We start from the raw sequence: 23,948 nt of genomic DNA, 5'->3' as shown, positions 1-23,948 counted from the left end.
ACCAGTACTATGAGCCTCTGGTGCTCAGTGCCACAAAGGCTGCAGCACAGTAATTTTCTACAGTACAGAAATCCAAGCTTGTGAGCACGATGCTGTGGTCCAGTCCTAGATATTATTACCAGCCTGCCAGTCCTCTTCAGACTGCAGCTCCTTTCCTCCCCCACTGGAGATCTAATGTAAGTATCGCGCCTGCCGCTGTCCATGGCAGAGTGCAGTAGAGTGCAGCGTGCAGTAGAGTGCAGCGTGCAGTAGAGTGCAGCGTGCAGTAGAGTGCAGCGTGCAGTAGAGTGCAGCGTGCAGTAGAGTGCAGTAGAGAGCAGAGTGTAGAATAGTGCAGAGTGCAGTAGAGTGCAGTGGAGTGCAGAATAGGGCAGTAGAATGTAGAGTGCAGTAGAATGCAGTTGAGTGCAGTGTGCAGTAGAGTGCAGTAGAGTGCAGTAGAGTGCAGTAGAGTGCAGTAGAGTGCAGTGGAGTGCAGTAGAGTGCAGTGTGCAGTAGAGTGCAGTAGATTGCAGCAGATTGCAGCAGAGTGCAGCAGAGTGCAGAGTGCAGCAGAGTGCAGAGTGCAGCAGAGTGCAGTAGAGTGCAGAGTGAGCACAGAATGACTGCATAGTGAGAGTGAGTGAGTGCAGAGTGTGAGTGAGTGCAGTAGAGGGCAGAGTGAGTGCAGAATGACTGCAGAGTGAGAGTGAGTGAGTGCAGAGTGTGAGTGAGTGCAGAGTGCGTGCAAAATTAGTGCAGAGTGACAGTGAGTGCAGAGTGAGTGCAGAGTGCAGAGTGAGTGCAGTTGCAGAGTGAGTGCAGGGTGAGTGCAGGTGCACAGTCATACAGTTGCAATATTTCATATAGATACATTTAATAATGTCGGATCTTACCTACAACTGTGTCAATGAAAACGTTTTCCTTTTCAAATATCAATAAACCGCTTTTACTTGCAAAAAGTGTTTTTTTTCACAGACTGTAAATCAAAGTTACAAACACATATTTTACGTATAGTGTGTGAGTGTGCAGAGTAAGCAGTATGTGGGATTAGTGTACAGTGAGAGTGAGTGCAGAGTGAGTAAGTGTAGAGTGAGTGCAGAAAGAGTGAGTGCCGAGTACAGAGCGAGTGCAGAGTGAGTGCAGAAAGAGTGAGTGCAGAGTACAGAGTGAATGCAGAGTGAGTGCAGAGTGATTGCAGATGCAGAGTCAGTGCACAGTGAGTGCAGGTGCAGAGTGAGTGCAGACTAAATGTGAGCGCAGAGTGAGTGCAGAATAAGTGTGAGTGCAGAGTGAGTGCAAGTGCAGAATGACTGCAGAGTGAGTGTGACTGCAGAGTGACTGCAGTGAGTGTGACTGCATAGTGACTGCAGAGTGAGTGTGATTGGAGAGTGAGTGTCGAGTGAGTGCAGGTGCAAAGTGAGTGCAGAGTGAGTGCAGGTACAGAATGACTGCAGAGTGCGTGCGAGTGCAGAATGACTGCAGAGTGAGTGTGACTGCAGAGTGACTGCAGCGTGAGTGTGACTGCAGAGTGACTGCCGAGTAAATGCAGAGTGAGTATGACTGCAGAATAACTGTGACTGCAGTGACAGTGACTGCAGTCTGTGAGTGAGCAAGGTAAACAGTGTGTGAGTATGTGGGTATGCAGGGTGAACAGTGTGTAAGTGTGCAGGGTGCAAAGTGTGTGAGTGTCCAGGATGAACAGTGTGTGACTATGCAGGATGAACAGTGTGGATGTACAAAGTGAGCAGTGTATGTGTGTGTAAGGACACTGTGTGAGTGTGCAGGAGACAAACACTAAAACTAAGTTCACCACACACATACATAGGGCCACACACAAAAACCACACACACCACACACACATACATCACACACACATACCATACTCACACACACCACACACACACCAGCCTCTCACCACCACACACGCATCACCACTCACCACCACACACGCATCACCACTCACCACCACACACTCGCCACCACACACTCGCCACCACACACTCGCCACCACACACTCGCCACCACACACTCGCCACCACACACTCACCACCACACACTCACCACCACACACTCACCCCCACAGACTCACCCCCACAGACTCACCACTACACACACAACCACACACACAACCACACACCACCAGCCATCAGTGCACGCTTTCACCAAGCACAAACACCACCAGCCATCAATGTACGCTTTCACCAAGCACAAACCACATCATGCGTCAGTGCAGACTTCCACCACGCACACAACACCAAATGTCAGTGCATGCTTTCACCAAACACACACACACCACCAGCTGTCAGTGCACACTTTCACCAGTCACACACAACACCAGCTGTCAGTGCACTCTTTCACTAGGCGCACTTGCCACCAGCTGTCAGTGCACCCTTTCACCAAGCACACACATTACCAACTATCTCTGTACACTTAACAGGCACACACACTACCAGCCGTCAGTGCACGCTTCCACCAGGCACACACACCTCCACCCGGCACTGCATGCTTCCACCAAGCACACATACCACCAGCCATCAGTGCACAATTTCTACGGGCACACACACCACCACCAATCAGTGCACACATCAATTGTTAACGCATCTACAGTTAACTATTGTAGCAATCGCACTATGCTGCACTTACTTTTAAACATATTCATCTAAAGCGCAGCATGCACCATTGCTACTAGTCCAATCCAACACACATATTTCCACTACACACCACATGCATACACTCCATAACACATGGCGACAAGACATTGCCATTTACAATGCCATTACCTCCAACTCAAAAAAATCCGAGACCTATTGCATTTCTAATGCTTGTTAATTCTGTATTCCTCACTATAGTCATCAGTGAAACTTGTCATATTAATTTTCATGCTACCTTCCCACTTTTGAAAAATACTATACAGTAGAAACTGCATAATTACACATAGTTATAGCTAAGTCACCTGCGCTTCAGACAGTGCTGTCACTACACCCCTCTGGTATTGCTTGATAAACAGATACAGCCAAGGGTGTTTGATTGATCAAACAGCTCCAAAAACAGAAATAACACCGTGACCCTGCCTGCAGCACAAGTCTAGGCTGCACCAAGCAATAAAGAAAAGAGTAGGGAGAGATCGAGACCAAGTGAAGATTATGACAGTCAGAGAGCACAGGAGGTGCTAGATAAGAAGGAAATCGTTGTATGTCCCCTCCTTCCTACAACAAGGGAAACAATTTGTAAAGGAAGATTCTGTTCTATCCTTGTCATTTCTAGAGCACATGGCTACCCACAACAGGCCTCCTAGGGCTAAAATGGGTGATAAGTGCCTGCAAGGAGTATAAAATCCTACACCGAGCGAGGCATATATACAGTGACGGCCAGCAAGGCTTGCGAGTGGCGTGGCAGGTGTGCAGAGGGGGACGAGGGGTAACACAATGGAAATTTTGTTTTAAAAAAAAGAACATTTACCTTGCCGCTGGACTTGAGGAACAGAAAACACAGCTAGGCTCCCCTGACCAATCACAGCACTGCAATGCAGTGTTGTGATAGGTAAGCACCCAGGCTCCCTGGCATTGTGATTGTTCTGAGAGTCATGGTTCGACGCTTAGCCAGGGAATAACGGCCTGGGCATGTTCTCCATGCAGGGTGTAATTTAGCCTGCATGAAGAACAGGGAAAGTGCGCATGAATGTTTGGCCCGTTCCAGATGGCTAGCCAAACAGTCATGTACACTTAGGAGTGGACAAACTGCTCTGAACGCAGAACAGCCCCGCCCGCCCGCAAAGCAGTACGGAGTCAGTTATTATCATTTTATGTTTCCTTTGTTTTCACTGCGTGAAAGCAGTGGAGCAACGCTCATCTGCGACAGTAGAGGAGCCACCACTGCATGTATATATATATCTATACGTATATGTACTTGCCATGAAATGAGAATAATAAATGAATTGAAAACCAGACCTGAAAAGAAGTAGAGTTGGTGTTTGTTGACCATGTGCCGTCGGATTTCGGAGAGCCACGTCTCCTGGTTGATATATAAATATCCCTGTGTCATAAGCAGAACAGCAAAGTGTTTTTCAAGTGTGTCGAGTCTTACAGGTACATTTTGTGCCCATCCGTGCATTGCTGGAGGCTCCATGAAGCCAAATTTGACCACATGCGTCCCATTTGTGATGACCGATCTGGGCAGGAGAGAAATCTTATATTCCATGTCAGCTGGACCAACACCTGCTTCATCTCCTCCATTTATTGGTAAGCACCTGTGCGTTATGACCATCCAGCAACATGTAAATCCGATCAGTAGTTCCTGAGAAATGCAAAGATAAAATTGCGGTCGATCTACAAGCCCTCCCGATCTCGTGCCAGATATCTGATTGACTGCCAACACTTCAAACCAGGAAGTGGTGGCAGCCATCTTGTTACTCGATTGAACTGAGTCCCAAGCAAAAACATTAAAAAAAATAATAATGGGGGCCCCACCTTCCCGCGGCTGAATCACAGAAATGCGGGACCCCCACTACACCAGGGAATACCACCTCCCCAGGGATATATTACAACATCATGCATGGGGGGGCTCCAGCTGGAGGGCTGGAGCCCCCCACGCATGATGTTGTGATATCCCAGCCCCAGTGACCGCCACCTCGCTGTGGTTAATTTACTGAAATGCAGGGGGGCCACGCGCCCCCTCTCGCAGCCTCGGGGATTACCTCCTCCCCGGGGCTATATTTAAAATAATGCGTGGGGTGTGCTCCTGCCCCCCCCCCCACAGCCCCAGGAACGCCACCTCCCTGGGGCTAATTTACTGAAATGCGGGGGGCATGCGGCCCCCGCAGTGCTGAAGATCGCCATCTCCCAGAGGCTATATTTAAAATAATGTGTGGGGGACTGCCACCTCCCCAGGGCCTAATTTACTGAAATGTGAGGGGCACAAGCCTCCACCGCAGCCCCAGTGACTGCCACCTCCCCAGGGCTATATTTAAAATAATGGGTGGGGGGGCTCCAGCACCTCCAACCAGCCCCAGGGACCACCACCTGCCTGGGGCTATAGAGAAGATGTGAAGGGGTACATGCAGCCCCCCTCCAGGAGCCCTCCATGTCCCTGGGGAGCATCACCCCCCAGGGTTGGCTCCAGGAATGTCCCGGGGTGCCCACCCCAAGTAAATTGCAGTTTTCTATGGCTTGCAAGGTACAAGCAATAGCAAACTCTGCTCTGCTTCATGGAAGCGAGCGCAGGAAAAGTGCTCTTGCTTCCATGAAGCGGAGCAGAATTGCTTTTGGGCAGAGGTAGTTGTATGTTTGCAGCTTCCTCTGTCCAAAAGCAATGCCAGCTCCTGCAGGAAGCAGGAACTGGCAGTGACTGCGGGGGCCTTGAAACTCTCCCCACGGTCCTCAACAAGAGGCCACGCTCCAGGGATGAAGTCCCTGGGCCAATATTGGCCCTACTCATCCTTTCAAACAAAAAGTTTAAGACCTCGTCCTGGGGGCCGAAATTGGCTTCAGGAGGGGGGCCGCACGGCCCCCCTCCAATATAAAAAAATGTAAATTAAATACAGGGCAAGCCTCAGGGAATGGGTTCACAGATGCCAAAATTGGTCCGCAGAAAGGGTGTCACACGCCCCCCTTCCTTTATTTAAAAAAAAAATAAATCAAAAGGCCAAGCCCCAGGGGAGGAGGTATATATATATAAAGGCCTAGCCCCGGTAGATGGGAGCCCAGGGCCAAAATCGGCCTTCGGAGGGGGGCCATGCGGCCACCCTCCTTTTTTTTTTTTTTCAGCATTATTAAAAAAGGGCCTGGCCCCGGCAGATGGGGTTCCCGGTGCCCAAAATGGTCTAGGGAAGGGGGGACACACAGCCCCCTTTCCTAAAAATGAGGAAAAAGGAAAACAGCCGGCAAATCGCGGAGGCACCGCCCATTTTCCCACCACTCTGCAAACGCACCTTCTGAGGCACTTGGCTGCTGAAGGTCCTTAGGAGCAGACAAGACTTCCTGTTACCTCCAGTAAGTCCAACACAGTTGGATTGCTGAGGGGTGGTCAGAGGCCACACCCCTTTCTCCACCACTCTGCAAATGCGCCTCTAGGCACACTGCTGGTGGGGGTAATGTGGTACCCTTGCCTCCTGAAGGCCTCAGGACTAAAGTGGACTTCATCCCCCAAGCAGCAGTGCAACATGAGGTGCGTTTTACTTTAATGCATTGCATTTAAGGAATCTCAATTTGCGATTCCTTAAATGCAATCGCAATTTAAGTAATCGCTATTTAGACATTACTTAAATTGCGATTTTTGCATATGGGATGATGCATCCCAAATGCAAAAATACTGGTCGCTAAGGGGCAGATTCTGAGAATCTACCCGTTTTTGCGTCCCACACAAAAACTAGTGGGACAGAGACAGAGAGCATAAAGGCACAAAAACGAGTGGGACAGAGACAGAGGGCAGAAAGGTACACAAAACGAGTGGGACAGAGACAGAGAGCATGAAGGCACAAAAAAGGAGTGGGACAGAGGGCAGAAAGGCACAAAAAACGAGAGGGACAGAGCATAAAGGCACAAAAACCGAGTGGGACAGAGGGCAGAAAGGCTAAAAAAACGAGTGGGCAGAGACAGAGGGCATAAAGGCACAAAAAACGAGTGGGACAGAGAGCATAAAGGCACAAAAACGAGTGGGACAGAGACAGACAGCATAAAGGCACAAAAACGAGTGGGACAGAGAGCATAAAGGCACAAAAACGAGTGGGACAGAGACAGAGAGCATAAAGGCACAAAAACGAGTGGGACAGAGACAGAGGGCAGAAAGGCACACAAAACGAGTGGGACAGAGGGCAGACGGGCACAAAAAACGAGTGGAACAGAAGGCAAAAGGGGGACAAAAACGAGTGGCACAGAGGGCAGACTGGCACAAAAAACTAATGGCACAGAGGCAAAATGCAGAAATATAGGGGCAGCTAAGAACAAAAGGCAGAACGGGCAGAGAGGCACGGCGGCAGGGAGGGGAACAGAAGGGAAAACTGGGCAGCGAGGGGTACAGAAGGAAAGACCGGGCAGAGAGAGCATGGGGACAGCGAGGGGAACAGAGGGAAGAAAAAGGGGCACGAACCACGTGCAGGCAGCGGGGGAGACAAACAACAGCAGTCACAGGCAACAACAATGAAAATACAGGCAATACAATAAATTTGCAAACTGCCCTTAAGACCCTTATTGTTGTGCTGTATGTGTGAAAATGCACCATCTTTTCACTTTTTAAAGTATACGTTTTGAGTGCCATTTGGCACCGCAGACAAGCGCGGTTTAGTTCCATGGTTGCAGCGCACAGAGAGCCTCCACTGCCGCACACAGAGGAAAAAAAATAGAGGGAACATTGCACTTAATACACAGAGACCAAGTCGGATTCATTCCGACAAGGAATATGGCCATCAACGTGAGGCGCCTGCTTCATATCATAGATGCCGACACTTACCCGAAATAATCTGCTGCTATACTGGCAGTGGGTATAGAGAAGGCATTTGACAGTTTGGAATGGCCATATTTGTTCCATGTCATGCAAAGCTTTGGCTTGGGGGACGCATTTGTGGCTTGGACGGTGCTTTTGTACAAACAGTCTACGGCTTGGGTTAAAACAGGTGGATTGATTTCAGACGCATGCGTTGTAAGCCGCAGGACGAGGCAGGGCTGTCCGCTCTCCCCTCTATTATTCCCCCTGGCCATGGACCTGCTTGCAGCTCAGGCCAGAACGGGTCTACCATATTCTGGGCTACGTGTGCACGATCAGTCTCACTATATTGCTCTGTATGCTGACGACCTGCTCATGTTTCTGGCTAATGCCGAGGATGCCCTCATTGGAGCACCGTCACTGGACTCTTAAGTGAATTGGGTAAAATCTTGCCTGTTCCCTGCCACCTCCTGCTGGCTGTTGGGCCATCAGCTACACACGGGGTGCACTTGGAACGTCAATGTATGACGTACCTGGGGATCCGAATATATCATACCCAAACTGATTTGCTGGAGGGTAACGTGGGTAGAGCCATCAGAGGCCTTGGGAGTAATCTGGAGTTTTGGGGAGTGTTCCCTCTTTCAGTGGCTGGCCGAGTGGCCCTTCTTAAGATGGTGACCCTTCCCAGGTTGCTGTATTCTTTCCGGACCTTACCGGTTAGGATTCTAGCGTCAATTTTTATGCAACTTCAGTCGGTGATTACAGGGTTTCTCTGGGCCGCGGGCAGGCGGAGGGTAGCGTTGAAAATACTGATGAGACCAAAATCGGAGGGTGGACTGGCGGTCCCAGAATTTGAAACATACTACCTGGCGGCCAAGCTGCAGTAGCTTACCCAAGCAGTAGCATCGGAATTTCGAGGGCAGGGTGGTCACGAGGGTGAGCAGACATTCAGACAGATACTCTCCCAAATTATTTTACAGTTACAACTGTGGCTTAAGTCACTTACTCAAGAATTGTGGACGTTTCGGTCCTCTGGACTAGGAGTCAGAGGAGAGTGCAGATCCCACGACCTTATGCTCCTTAGATCCCCCTGGCCATGTGCATTGCTCTGCCACAAGGGGGTAATTGGGCAGAGCTGACTGACTGAGCAGAGAAGAGCTTGACTACTTAGAGGGCCTATACGATGATGGTACCATGCTGCCCTTTGAGGCATTACAGTAACGGTACGAACTGTCCCGCAGGGATTTCTCGCTCCATTCAGCGCTCACTGCGTCCATTCAAATGCACTGGAAAGGGGCTGAGTGAACCACCAACCTCAGTGGCCTGCCAGTACGTAGTAATGGCAGCGGGAACCTTTAAGGCAGTCACCTGCCTATATAGACGGATGACGCACGAGGCACTTACTCCATTATTGAAATTACGGCAAAAATGGGAGGAGGACCTAGGCGAAGAGATTCCTGAGAAAGCGTGGGCTGAGCTGGTAGAAAGGGTGTGAAAGAGTACTAGAAATGCATGATTCCAGCGCTAAAGCCAGCCCAGGATATGGCGGCTCTTTTATTGCCCCTGAATTTCGAGGCATGCTGCATCTGCCAAGTGGTGCACTAGCCAGGACGTCCTTTATGTGCGATCTAGACTGGATGGGGAGGATAAATAAAGGGTTTTGCATGGGCTGGTGATGGAGCTCACTAGGCCGCGTCCGACGTGGGGGCATCTTAGCCACGCCCCCCCAACTCAAGTGGAGGATGATGTATGATTAGTGAAAAAGAGGCAACAAGCATAAATCCAAAAATGGGTGAGGCCATAAAGGGGATGGACCTGATGGTGATTATGAGTGCATGGCTGATGGCGAGGGCCCCAAATGTTTTGTGCTACAGTGGAAGGTGAAGGAAATTGTAGCCATATGGGATGAGGGTAACACAGGCCTGGAATGTGGTCTGTGTAACCCAGGTCTCATTGATGAAGAGAGTGACTAGTTTGTCAATATGAATTAGGTTGGGAGAGTGAGTTTGCATGCACTTGGATATGCGTTAAGTATGATGGATGATCAGTGTGCTGCAGAGGCATATTGTGATATTATGGATAGGGATGGCATTGTGCATTTTAATTGAGTAGGTATTTCAGGGAAAGGGTATAGTGATGAACGTGGCTCAGCAGATTTTCAGAGAGCCCTGATAGCTCAAAAGCCCTCGACAGCATTGTGTATTCAGTCTCAAAAAAGCACATTTCTGAACCTGGTTCACTCATAATTCACTCATTAGTTGACTGAACATTCCAGGAAGCAGGTATTCTAGCACAACTTGTTCAGTAACAGGAAATAGGTACTTTAACATGGTTCACTGAATAACAGATTTTCCAACAGTCCATATCAAGTTTCTGAAAGCAACCCCCTTCACTGCAGATTACCTCACACAAACACGTACCAGATACACTCACACTTACTGTCTGTGGTTTGCCAGCCTAAAAGTTCTTGCTACTCCTAAGCGACATCCAGAGTGGTCGGAAGAAGAACCGTGGGAGGTAATTACAAGCTCAATCGGTGGTAGTTGGTCCTGCACTGGTTTAGTCAAGCCCAGCACCATTGCTAGCACTGGAAGCCTCGACTTGGAAGTGGTAGGTTGTGTTATTCTCATGTTCAAATGTCATTAGAGGGAGAAGGATTACATCTTAATTTGTGAAATGTTAACGACATCAGTGAAGATGATGCAACTAGAACATTTTTGCACTTCATAAATTTGCAAAAAGCGTTCCCGGCTCACTACTTACCCTGTAGGGGGGTGTTTTTCTCGCAATGATTTTGAAAGGGGATTTCTCCCAAAATCATTTTTGGTGGGGTATTATTCCAAAATAATGTTTTTTCCCCCCAACTACTTTTTTTTAAAGAAAACTTCCTACTCAGTAAAGTTTGTGACACTGAGGAAGTTTCAAAAAATAAATTTACACAGTAGGAGGCAAACCAGCGGGAAAGGTTTTTACTACTTTGTCTTGCACACATATTGCACATCTCTGGTGCAGATTTCAGCTCCTTCAGCTGCATCAAGGTGAACAGGTGTGTTGCATCTAGATGAGTTTGTTCTACTGCACCTAAGATGGATAACGAGGGTGATCTCTCAACACAAACTCTCTTCAGATAAATCCTATACCACAATGCCCTAGTGATGTATTGAAAGGAATTCCCCATCCTGAGTTCTCTAGCCGCTCTTGTTCATTACGAAGCTGTAAAAGAAATTGCTAGATGATATGATGTAAAGGCAGCCAGGGTCTGGTGACCTTACATGTTTTATTTAATTCTCCCCAATAAGCACAAAGCCACTGCTGAGTTGGGCGGGAGATTTGCAAGTAGGCACAGATTTCCGGGAAAACGCCATGTTGACTACCATCCAACATTCCTACAAACGATGCTACCCTATCAGCATGCGCTGCTCAACTTTATTTGTATTGGTTGCGTGGTAAAATGAGAATCTGCAACCACGAGCGTGCGTCACTGGTTCTAGATTAGTCATGCCAGCGATCTTGCCTAAAGATCTGCACACAAAGACCGTGATTATTTAATTGGCAACAGTGACTGTCCCATGCTCTACATAGCTCTTCCCCGGCAAACGTCTTTGCCTGCCCTCCGTGCCCGCCTTCTGTCTCTGTAAGTGAGACACTGATCTTGTGTTGTGTTATCTTGGTTGCTCCACTACCGCCGTGCCCGCATTTGCACATGTCCTTCTTGATTAACTCCTTATGTTCCATACTGATTCTGAAGCTCCTGTCACGGAAAATACTACCTCATGATTTAAACGTCCCGACTAACAAAGAGCTGCATTTTTTAGACTGGGTTTCCTTCCTCGTCTGTGAACTTCTTGTGCTGCATTCAATAAAGGTATTGTTTCAGACAGTGCCGCCCAGGTGCGGTTCCCACTTTCTCATAGGCAGGGTTAGCCGAGCTCACAATTTTGCTATAAAGGCTTCCTTTTGTTGCCCACTTATCTTAAAGGCAAGTCTTTGAAACCAGTTCCTTAAGATGTCTCTGCTTTAGTTTGTAGATGACATGCGTTTAGCAAGAGTGCTAGGCACACACTCTGCATACAATAGAAATACTTTGGTGTGCCACGTGGCACATCCTAATTAGCTGCCTGCATTTCAGCACTTCACTGGGCAGGATTCACATTATGTTTTTTAGATCGTGATTGCTAGACAGCACATACACTGCTTGTTGCAAGACTTATCGTGGGCTTACCAAGAAGATACAGGTCCCAGACAATTGCTTACCATTAGGTATCTCTCCTGTCACTCTTATTTGCTTGATTCTTATTCTATCTTGTGTCTGCCCTCAGAGTATTTTCCCTCTTCCAGTGCTCAGTTCTAGCGACATACTTTTCCCTTTGCACTTAACAATTTCACAAGAATGCATGTGTTTTCCAGCTATCTTTCTTGTGTACTTCTTTGGAACACCCTCCACGCACCATGTGTTTCTCCTGCTCCTCTCCTGAAAGCACTTGCCATCGTATGCTTATCCCACTCATTACTTCCTCTCAATTGTGCATCGCTCACTCCTGCTTTACCTTTCTCTCTCTTACCATTTGCTGCCTTGCACTCCATGTTTCTTTAGCTTGTCCGTTACTTCTCCTCCCAACCCTTGACATATGTGTTGCTTGGGCCCCCTCGGAGTTGCTTCCTTCCCACCCCCTGGGTTTCTTCTCCCACCAAGCCGTCTCTTCTCCTGCCCTGCCCTTTGCTTCCAACCACCCTCTGTATTGATTCCCCCATCCCAACCCTACGTGCTACTTATCTTCCCCACTGGTGCATCAATAAAAAAATGCATTGCTTGCGTTCTTTCTTAGGCACACACGCATGGTGTATGCCCTTACAAAATGATCTACCCATCTTTATTTAAAGTTTAATGCCTTTAGCCATGCTACATAGCATCAAGGATTCTGTACAGCATATTTAAAAATCACAGACAAAGCCCATAGGTCCCAAAAGTGAGAAATTGTGGGCTTTGCTAATGCTTGGTTAGGAATGGCATTAGCCAAGACCTTTTGATTTTACCAAAATATATACTTAAGTATGGTGATAAGGGCTTAGCATACATTAAAAGAAACACTGACATTCTCTGAAAAAAGATAATGGTTGAAGTGACGTTATAGATCGTGTTAAAAGGAGGTAAGAACTAGCGTTTAAAAATTTAAAAAAACACTGAAATTAGCCAGTTAAAGTTTAGTGAACTAACTATAACTTGTGCCCCATCAAGCACTGCTTATAACTTCACATCTGAAAGAGACACGTTAGTGATAGATTCCTTACCTTAGAATATCCCCAGGCGTCAGACTGGATCCGGAAAGATTTGCGTAGCAGTACCCTTGCGCGTCGGTAGGCGTCGTCTGCGGCTCCGCGTCCGTCGTCGGCGTCGTGGGCGCCGTGATGACGTCGTCGGAGTACTTAGACGCCGCCTCCGCGTGCTGACGTCAGTTCTTCTTTTTTCCGCGCCAGCCAGCGCAGATCTGGAAAAAGCAGTTCCCTAGTCATTTTTTGACTAACTTTTTGGATCTTTTGATCTCTTTCGAAGTCTTCACGACTCCGACGGTGCCGTTAGGGATGCCCGGCTTCAAGCACTGCGGCGGTTGCGAGCGACTCATGTCGGTTACGGATCCGCACCGACTGTGTCTGACGTGTTTGGGCGTCGACCATGACGACGAGGCCTGCTCCGACTGTCGGGCCCTCTCGAGGAAGGCCAGGCGGGAGCGGTCCCGCAGGCGACTCGAGATCCGCCAGTTGGCCCCGCGCCGTGTGAGGTCCCGGTCCCACAGGAGGTCGAGGGACAGGTCGCGGGGGCGAAGCCGTCACAGCTCCGGGAGTCGGCGCCACTCCTCCGGGTCCAAGTCGTCAGGTAAGAAGCATAAGAAGTCGAAGAGACATCATCGCTCTTCCGACTCCCCCCGACGCTTGCGCGATGCGGCCGGGGGTTCGGGTGACACCGCCCACGCGGCTCCTCAGGAGTCGCGGGCGCCGCGTTCGGCTCCATACCCCCCGGTCCCTGGGCTGAACGCGACGCCGGAGGAGATAGAGCGCTTCCTCATGGCCATGAGGTCCCTTTCTTCTCCGACGGGTTCCGCGGCGCCTTCGGGCCCAGCGAACCCGTCTGGGGGCCCTAGTGGGTCGGGTTCAACCCCGACGCCGTCGGGTGCTTCGGCCTCGACGCCGCCGGCGTCTTCGGCGCCGCAGGGCTCCGCGATCCCGACGCCGCCGCTGCCCTCGGGCTCGGCGCCGCAGGGTTCGGCGGTCACGGCGTCATCGGTGCCTTCGGGTCCGACACCGCAGGGTGCCGTTCGACCCTCGTCGGGCGATGGAACGTCCCCGGTGGACCTTACGACCCCCCCGGGGTCGGTCCGTGTGGTGTCCCCTCCGGCGTCGGTCCCGGCCGACGCCGTCCCCAATACCTCCTCTCTATGGGTCCCGACGTCGGGACGGCACCCATCGGCGCCGATCCCGACGCCGTTCGGGGATTTCTATCCCTATGAACCATCCTCATTCACTAACGACCCTGAGTCTCAGGAGATGGGGGACGAGGAGGATTGGGAGGGGTCTGAGGACCCTCTGACAAGTCAAGTCAAGACAAGACAAGTCAAGTCAATAAATTTATATAGCGCGCTACATACCCAGAGGGTCTCAAGGCGCTTGAAGAAGGATGGTGAATTCCTTGTCAAATAACCACGTTTTGAGTTGCTTTCTGAATGCTAGGTGGTAGGTGGTTCTGAGTAAGGCGAAGGTGAGTGGGAAGTGAGTTCCAGGTTTTAGCTGCCAGGTAGGAGAAGGATCTACCTCCCATGGTGGTTTTGTTGATGCGAGGTACAATGGCAAGGGCTTGGTTGGAGGATCGTAGCTGGCGGGGGGGGGGGAGTAGAAGGACAGTCGTGTGTTGAGGCATTCAGGTCCGATTTCGTAGAGTGCTTTGTGTGCGTGGGTAAGGAGCCGGAAAGTAATCCTCTTATTGACGGGGAGCCAGTGGAGGTCTTTCAGGTGACCAGAGATGTGTTCTTTACGCGGGATGTCTAATATGAGCCTGGCCGAAGCGTTCTGGATGCGTTGGAGTCTTCTCTGGAGTTTTGCGGTGGTACCGGCGTAGAGGGTGTTTCCGTAGTCCAGTCGGCTCGTGACCAGAGCGTGTGTGACTGTTTTTCTAGTTTCGGTGGGGATCCAGCGAAATGTTTTTTTGAGCATGCGAAGAATGTTGAAGCAAGAGGAAGAAACGGCGTTGACTTGTCTGTTCATCGAGAGTGAGGAATCCAGGATGACGCCCAGGTTCCGTGCGTGGTCCGTCGGGATGGGTGCTTTTCCAAGGGCCTCTGGCCACCAAGAGTCATCCCAGGCGGAGGGGGAGGTGCCTAGGATGAGGACTTCTGTTTTGTCTGAGTTCAGTTTCAGACGGCTGTGCTTCATCCATTCTGCTACTTCTTTCATTCCTTCATGCAGGTTGGTTTTGGCAGTGTTAGGGTTTCTGGTGAGTGATAGGATCAGTTGAGTGTCGTCGGCGTAGGAGATGATGTTGAGGTTGTGTTGGCGTGCGGTGACCGCGAGGGGGCTCATGTATTCGTTGAAGGGGGTGGGGCTGAGTGAGGATCCTTGTGGGACGCCGCAGATGACTTCAGTGGCCTCTGACTTGAATGGTGGAAGGCGGACTCTCTGGGTTCTTCCGGTGAGGAACGAGGTGATCCATTCCAGTGCTTTTCCTTGGATTCCGACGTTTCTGAGACGTTGTAAAAGAGTGCTATGGCAGACCGTGTCGAAGGCAGCGGAGAGGTCGAGGAGGATGAGGGCGACAGTGTCTCCGTTGTCCATTAGAGTTCGAATGTCGTCTGTTGCTGCGATGAGGGCGGTTTCAGTGCTGTGCTTGGCTCGGAAGCCGGATTGTGAGGAGTCGAGGGATTTGTTGGTTTCGAGGAATGCAGCGAGCTGGTTGTTGACCGCTTTCTCAATGACTTTGGCCGGGAAAGGAAGGAGTGAGATAGGGCGGTAGTTTTTGAGTTCGGTGGGGTCAGCTGTGGGTTTTTTCAGGAGGGCGCTGAGTTCGGCATGTTTCCAGCTTTCCGGGAAGGTTGCGGAGTTGAGGGAGCAGTTGATGACGTCTCGGAGGTGCGGTGCTATGATGGAGTCTGCTTTGTTAAAGATGTGGTGAGGGCATGGGTCTGTGGGGGATCCTGAGTGGATGGAGTTCATCAGACGGATGGTGTCCTCAGTGGAGATTGGCTTCCAGTCATTGAGGATGTTCAGGGGGGGTGGGGGTCCTGCGGGGGGTTGGGTGGGTTGGTCATTGGGTCGGTTGTCGAAGCTGTTGTGGATGTCTGCAATTTTGTTGTGGAAGAATGAGGCTAGGGAGTCGCAGAGGGCTTGAGAGGGGGTGATGTCGTTGGAGTTGGCTGAGGGGTTGGTAAATTCCTTGATGATGTTGAATAATTCCTTGCTGTTGTGGGCGTTGTTATCTAGTCGGTCCTTGAAAGCGGCTTTCTTGGCATTCCGGATCAGTTGGTGGTGTATGCGGGTGGCGTTTTTGAAGGCGTCCTTGGTGCTGGTGGTTGGGTCTTTTTTTCCAGGCCTTCTCAAGGGAGCGACAGAGTTTCTTGGATTTCTTAAGATCATCGTTGAACCAGGAGGCCTTCTTGCTGCCTAGTTTGATTTGTCGTTTTTTCAGTGGTGCTAGGATGTCAGCGCTGTTGGATAACCATTGGGTGAGGTTGGTGGCTGCTTGGTCTGGGTTTGAGGAGTGGGCTGGGGGGTTTTGAAGAAGCGATGAGGAGATCTGGTCGATGGTGATTTTGTTCCAGTTTCTTTGCAGAGTGGGTTGGGGGTGGTTGTTGGATGTGGGCTTGTTGTAGGTAAAGTGAACGCAGCTGTGGTCAGTCCAAAGGAGAGCTGTGGTGTGGCTGAAGGAGACATGTTTGCTGGAGGTGAAGATAGGGTCGAGTGTGTGGCCTGCGATGTGGGTGGGGGTAGTGACAAGTTGTTTAAGTCCGAGGTTGGCGAGGTTGTCCAAAAGGGTGGTGGTGTTGCGGTCGTTGTTCTTTTCAAGGTGAAAGTTGAGGTCTCCCAGAAGGATGTAATCCTCGGAGGGGAGCGCGTGTGGAGTGATGAAGTCAAGGGAATGTCAGTCTAGCATGGACTGGACAGGAGACCTTGGGGAGGCCAGTGGCCTGGACACCTCTCCAGACACTGGATTCGTCTCTCCTCCTTCCGTGGCTTCGGAGGAGGGCGCGACATATAGTGTGGTGTTGAGGGCTGCTAAGGCATTGGGCCTTGAGCTCCCCGTCGCGGCCGTGAGGACTAACCTCCTCACTGAGGTCCTTAAGCCGCAGTCAAGCTCCATGGAGCCTATGCTGCCGTTTAATGAGGCCTTGTCGGACGTTCTTTTGGGCACTTGGTCCGGGCCCGCTACAGGTTCGCCTGTAAATAGGAACGTGGCCAGACGCCACCGCCCGGCTCCGGGCGACCCATGTTTCCTGTCCACCCACCCCACCCCCGAGAGTCTGGTTATCCAGGCCTCTAACTCCCAGACCGCCTTCCCGTCGGCTCCCCCTGATCGGGAATCCAAGAGGTACGAGGCCTTTGGCAAGAAGGTCTTCTCGTCCCTTAGCTGTGGACTGCGGTCTTCCAACACCGCATGCCTCTTGGGCCGTTACACCCATTCTATATGGGAAACGATGGCGGAATTGCTGCCAGAGTGTCCGTTGGAGGTACGGGCCAAACTCGGCCAAGCCCCGGTGGAGGGCCGGGACGCAGCAAAATATTCGATCAGGTGTGGACTAGACACAACTGATTCGCTGGGCAGAGCGATGGCTACGACGGTGGCGATTCGACGCCACGCCTGGCTCAGATCCGCCAACTTTTCGGCTGATGTCCAGAATACCCTCATGGACATGCCGTTCGATGGCCGTCGCCTCTTTGGCGACAAGGCAGACCACGCGCTTTAGCGCTTTAAGGACTCCAGGGCTACGGCCAAGTCCTTGAGCCTCTCTGCCCCGCGCCAGCAAGTGGCTGCTTTTCGCTCCTTTCGTGGCCAAGGAAGGGGCGTCCCCACACGTGCCGCCAGCCACTCGCCGCAAACTGTCGTCCAGCGCGGCGGCGGCCGTGGGAACCGCCGTAGAGGCGGTCGGGGAGGCAAGCGGAGCCAGTCCACACCTGCCCCCGCAGCATCCGCCTCTAAACCCTCCTAGTCCGTGCTTTTCGGCCCATGTGACGCCAGTGGGGGGCAGAGTTCGCCATCACCACTCTCACTGGCGCACAGTCACTTCGGACAGGTGGGTGCTGCAGATCGTCCGAAGGGGCTACTCCCTCCCCTTCGAGACGACCCCTCAAGCCATGCCACCGCAATACCACCGCGTATCGGGGGATCATTTGCGGCTCCAGCAGGAGGAAGTTTCGGCCCTCTTGGCCAAGGGGGCCATCGAGCGCGTTCCTGGGCCAGAAGTAGGTCGTGGTTGCTACTCCCACTACTTCCTGGTACCCAAGAAGGGCAAAGGGGGCCTACGCCCTATCTTGGATCTGAGGAACGTCAACGGCTTCCCCCGGAAGGAGAAGTTCAAAATGCTGACACTGGCTCAGGTCTTAGCTGCCCTAGACCCAGGAGACTGGATGGTAGCGTTGGACTTGCAGGATGCGTATTTCCACATCCCCGTCCTGCCGGCCCACCGGCGCTACCTGCGGTTCACGGTAGGCCTTGAGCATTTTCAGTTTACCGTGTTCCCCTTCGGCCTTACCAGCGCCCCACGGGTGTTCACGAAGGTGATGGCGGTGGTCGCAGCTCACCTGCGCAGGTTAGGGGTTTCAGTCTTCCCCTACCTAGACGACTGGTTGTTGAAGGCGGGCTCGCCCCAGGCAGTCGTCAACCACCTCCAGACTACGGCGGATCTCCTGCACAGGCTGGGATTTTCCATCAATGTGCCGAAGTCACACCTGTGCCCCTCTCAGAAGCTCCTTTTCATCGGAGCGGTTCTTGACTCGGCGCAGTTTCGGGTTTACCCGCCCGAACAGAGAGTCCGGGATATTCAGGCCCTGATTCCGATCTTCAGGCCGTTATCCCGGATTTCGGTCAGGCTGACGCTGCGGCTTCTGGGGCTGATGGCCTCCTGCATCCTTCTGGTGCATCACGCACGGTGGCGGATGCGGGCTCTGCAGTGGGACCTGAAGTTTCAGTGGGCGACCATGTCCTGATCTCGGAGGGCACTGCGAGACAGCTGCAGTGGTGGCTCACGGACCGCGATTGGGTCAACGGCAGATCCCTCTCCCTTCCCCAACCGGAGCACGTAGTTGTGACGGACGCATCCCTCCAGGGCTGGGGTGGCGACTTGGGAGAGGCGGAGATCAGAGGACTCTGGTCTCCGGCGGAGTCCCGGCTCCATATCAATCTGTTGGAGCTGCGGGCGATTCGTCTGGCACTGAAAGCATTCCTCCCGTCTGTCCGAGGGAGTGCAGTGCAGGTGTTCACGGACAACACCACCGCCATGTGGTACTGCAACAAACAAGGCGGGGTGGGGTCGTGGACCCTATGCCAGGAGGCTCTGCGCCTCTGGCAATGGCTGGAACATCAGGGCGTGACTCTGGTGGTTCAACACCTGGCAGGTTCTCTGAATGCCAGGGCGGACAAACTCAGCCGTCGGTGCTCGATGGATCACGAATGGCATCTGAACTCGGACGTGGCGCAAGGCCTCTTTCTGCGTTGGGGAGAGCCTTGGTTAGATCTATTCGCCACCGAAGAGAACGCGCAATGTCATCAGTTCTGCGCGTTGGAATTTCCAAGGCGGCACTCGCTCGGCGACGCTTTTCGTCGCGAGTGGAGCTGCGGTCTGTTGTACGCCTTTCCGCCTATACCTCTTCTGCCCAGAGTGCTGAAGAAGATCAGGCGCGACCGAGCACAAGTCATCCTTGTGGCTCCGGACTGGGCACGAAGGTACTGGTATCCCGAGCTACTAAGTATGTCAGTCGATCCCCCGGTTCGTCTGCCTCTTCGGGAGGACCTTCTGTCGCAGCAGCAGGGGACGGTCCTCCACCCGAACCTGTCCAGTCTCCACCTCCATGCATGGAGATTGAGCGGCGACAGTTGAGGCCATTTGACTTGCCTCCTGAAGTTTCCAACATCATTCTGGCAGCCAGGCGTCCCTCCACAAAAACGGTATACGCCTGCAGGTGGAACAAGTTTGTGGCATGGTGCACAGCAAAGGCTGTGGATCCTCTCAATGCCCCTCTCTCTGAGATTCTTCTCTTCCTTCTTTCTCTTGCCCAGCAGGGCTCTGCTCTGGGCACTATCAAGGGCTATCTTTCGGCTCTTTCAGCCTTTCTGAGGCTGCCTGACCAACCTTCTTTGTTCAAGTCCCCCATAGTTAACAGATTTCTGAAGGGCATCACTCATACCTTTCCTCCTGTTCCTTTCGTGATGCCTCAGTGGGACTTGAACTTGGTTCTGACCTTTCTGATGTGCGCTCCCTTTGAGCCACTTCATGACTGTCCGCTTCGCCTTCTTTCTTTGAAGACTGCCTTCCTGGTAGCCATCACCTCTGCCAGGAGAGTGAGTGAGCTCCAGGCCCTCTCTTGTAAGCCTCCTTTCCTTTCAGTCCATCCGGACAAGGTTGTTTTGAGGACTAGGCCCTCCTTCTTGCCAAAGGTGGTCACAGCCTTCCACATTGGGCAGTCTATCACATTGCCCACCTTCTTTCCGCCTCCGCACCCCTCGAGAGAGAGGAGGAGAGGCTCCACCGTCTGGACCCAAAACGTGCGCTCTCGTTCTATCTGGATCGCACACGCCAGTTCCGGGTGGATGATCAGCTCTTTGTTGGGTACGCGGGCGCTAAGAAAGGGAAAGCGGTGCACAAGAGGACCATTTCTCGATGGATTATCATGTGCATCCAGGCGTGTTACTCCTTGGCTAAGAAGGAACCACCTGTTGGGCTGCGGGCTCATTCCACTCGAGCCACGGCCACTACCACTGCCTTGGGCCGAGGTGTGCCCTTGCAGGACATTTGCCAGGCACCTACTTGGGCCTCGTTGCACACGTTTGCTAGGCACTACTGCCTGGATAGTCAAGTCCGGAGAGACGGCTACTTTGGCCGCTCCGTTCTCCAGGACTTTCTGGTGTAAATATTGGTTCGCAGACCCACCACCACGGGGATGGTATTGCTGGGGTATCTATTCTAAGGTAAGGAATCTATCACTAACGTGTCTCTTTCAGATGCACAAGTTACTACTTGTGTAACGATATATCTGTAAGAGACATTAGTTAGTGATAGATTCCTTAACGACCCACCCATCCTCCCCGTTCTGCGAACCGATATCTAGGGTTAAAGTCATCCCCTTTCAGGGCCCTAGTTTCTTGGCACCAGTGTCGGTTTTTGTCATGGCTCTGTGCTTCTGGCGCGGAAAAGCTGTGGCTAAGAACTGACGTCAGCACGCGGAGGCGGCGTCTAAGTACTCCGACGACATCATCACGGCGCCCACGACGCCGACGACGGACGCGGAGCCGCAGACGACGCCTACCGACGCGCAAGGGTACTGCTACGCAAAACTTTCCGGATCCAGTCTGACGCCTGGGGATATTCTAAGGTAAGGAATCTATCACTAACTAATGTCTCTTACAGATATATCGTTACACAAGTAGTAACTTGTGCATTAGATCTCAAACTTTAAGAGGTTATTAAGGGCCAGATGCATCAACAAATGTTTTGCGATTCCCTAATTGCAAGTCTTTGCGATTCGCAATTCGGGAATTGCAAAACGACATGCATGAAAGTGTGCAGTACACTTTCTGCGATTCCTAAGGGATCGCAAATGATCTACCTCATGAATATTAATGAGGTAGGTCGCAATTTGCGACCCCTTAGGAATCAGAAAAATCACAGAGATGGTGCCCTGTTGAGATTAGCAGACCTCCATGTCTGTGATTGCTTTTAAATAAAGCAATCACTTTTTTTGTAAAGCAGCCCGTTTTCCTTAAAGGAAAACAAGATGCTTTGTAAAAAAGAAAACTGAAAAGTTTTCTTTTCATTATTTAAGAGCAGGCAGTGGTCTGTGAAACCACCCCCTGCTCTTAAAATGCTTTTACAAACATTCACAAAGGGGAAGCGGTCCCTTGGGGACTCCTTCCCATTTGCGAATGTCTTACCACCTACTCGAAGTAGATGATTATATGCAAATGTTTTGCTACCGCATCCAAGCTCACAATACATTCATGCATACTGTTAGGATTCGCTATTTGGCTGGGTCGCCCTAATCACGCCCCCTCCAAGTAGCGAATCACAAACCCATTTTGCGATTCGGTATCAGGTTACCGAATCGCAAATTGGGTTTGATGCATCACAAAAGCATTTTTAGCGATCGCACACAGGCCAAATTCTGCGAATCAGCCTGTTTGCAAGGAGAAAAATGCTTGATGCATCTGGCCCTAAATATTTTATAATTAAATTCCAATAATAAAAAAGGTTTTTAAATATTTTATAACAAAATAATAAATATTTATTATTTTTATGTGTTTTTTAACATTAATTTATATTTGTAACTATTTCAAATCATTTAATTTAAGATCCGTTCTTATGGGGCTTTATTTTACACCTCTATCTCCATTATTTTCTACAGGAGGGTGTTGGAGTACAGTTGTCTGGCTTACCACTCAAGTGTAAGTTAGTAGAAAAGTGGAGTTCAAGAAAACTGAGAAGTAGTAACTTATTCAAAAGTGTGAATTTACTCAAAAGTACAGTTAGTAAATCAGGCCCATTACTGCATATAGAAGCTGTAGTTTTTCACACATGTTCTGGCAACAGGCCTTTTTGAGCCACAATCTAATTGAAACGTACGTTCGAAGCTCACACTACTGGCACTCAGTCTCTACATTGCTTAAATGAAGTCCTGCTTGCACTTGAAATTTCACTAGTAGCTAAAGCGTGCACCATATAACTTTTGCCATGTTCAATCAGACGTGTGTCCAGAACTACATTGTTTCTATTTCGTACATGTACACATAGTCAATGCTGCACATGTATGTGGGACCTTTACCGACTACTTTGTTTTAATAATAATCTAGCTGTTTTTAGAGTAATTTGAGGAGCAGTAGGTTGGATGACATCATCAATGATGTCATTTGACATGCCAAGAGTGATGCAATAAGTGAGGTCATGAACATGGTAGGGGTTACAGTTAGCTCTATAACCTATAACTGGTGAAATCCAGTGCTTTTAAAAAATGTTTTTCATTTAATTTGAACACCCAAATATAATGTCACATTAACCTTTGGGTTTTTTTCAGTCAATATCTAGGATTTTTATAACCGTAAGCTAAGATTTCATTACCATGCCTAGCTATAACAATGCTTTAATCTTTGGGATTTCATTCAATTTCTGGGGCTTTTTTAGCATAAGCAAAGATCATATTACGGTACCTAAATATGACATTGCTTCAACCTTTGTTTTTTTCAGTGATTTTTATTTGTTATCATATTAAGCCAATTCCCTTGCTGAGCACGGCTTTTGACCATGCACAATGGGGTGTTGGAAGCAGGGCCTCCCCTCTGGCCAGTACCTTCCTACATCCTGGACACGGGAGGCCAAACCCCGTAGCGCACGGCATTTCGCCTTGTACAGCAGGAGGTTGGTTAGGGCCCAGCTTCTGGCCTGGCCCTGTTCCCAACCCACTGCGGGCGCCAATTTCGCTGCACATTGCCTTCAGAAAAAACACATCTACACACAAAATAGTTCCCTTTAGTGTCAGGAATTACTACGGCAAAGTGTGCTTTTTGAGACCAAAAATACTTTCGCTTTTAGCCAATGTTTTTTTAGATTGCTGAGGACCTGGCTCCTTCATTAACAATAACGTTTTGCAAATGCAATAAGTAAACAAAACAAGCATTTACTAAGTCAAAGATCTGGCAGACAATGTCAGCACTATTGGCTTTGCTAATGCTTGTTTTAGAAAAGAAATGCTGTCTAGCTTTAGTTGACCGTCTCGTGGTCTTTGTTACTTAAAATGATTTTAGCCTCTGGTGTCTGTTTCTCGAACTGTTCCCTAGACTGGCCTTCGCCTGTGTTCTAAAATAGAATACATGTAACTTCCTAGCGTAACCTGTGGGCAAGTATCAGTTTTATCAGTAGGGTTCTGGCTATGTGATTTCAGGTCAAGACGGAGTACTATAGGCGTTTTTGCAAATTTCTTGTGATTTATTTGTGTGTTTTAATTGACAACAAAAGTAATAATGGTATGTGCTGATTGTACTTGGAATCCTAGGCCCACATGCATCATTGTCGGTATTTGCGATTCCAAAATTGCGAAAATTAAGGAATCGCAATTTAGAAATAGCAAATAAATTGAGATTTCTCAAATTGCGAAAAAGCCAAAAAGGTTAATGCATCCCAAAACAAAGATTTGCACTTGCAAACGGCCGAATTTTGCGATTCGCACCGTTTGCGAATGCAAATCACTTTGATGCATGTGGGCCCTAGTCCCTAAGAACTCTTCTTCAGTTTAGCAATAGACAGGTTTGATTTCCCACTAAAGCTTCTACATAGTTAAAGTTCTTTCAGCTATTTTAACATCAG

General features: G+C 50.2%; 1 protein-coding gene across 3 annotated transcripts in view; it reads left to right on the top strand.

The window, feature by feature from the left end:
- LOC147722961 (uncharacterized) overlaps nt 1-23,948 on the top strand; it is a 426,371-nt gene that overhangs the window by 200,966 nt on the left and 201,457 nt on the right. The gene's annotated exons all lie outside the window — the stretch shown is intronic.

Source organism: Lissotriton vulgaris, chromosome 4_1 (assembly GCF_964263255.1).
Source record: "Lissotriton vulgaris chromosome 4_1, aLisVul1.2, whole genome shotgun sequence".
Classification (NCBI taxonomy): Eukaryota; Metazoa; Chordata; class Amphibia; order Caudata; family Salamandridae; genus Lissotriton; species Lissotriton vulgaris.
The sequence above is the reverse complement of the archived record's forward strand: the minus strand, read 5'-3'. Positions and strand labels throughout refer to the sequence as shown.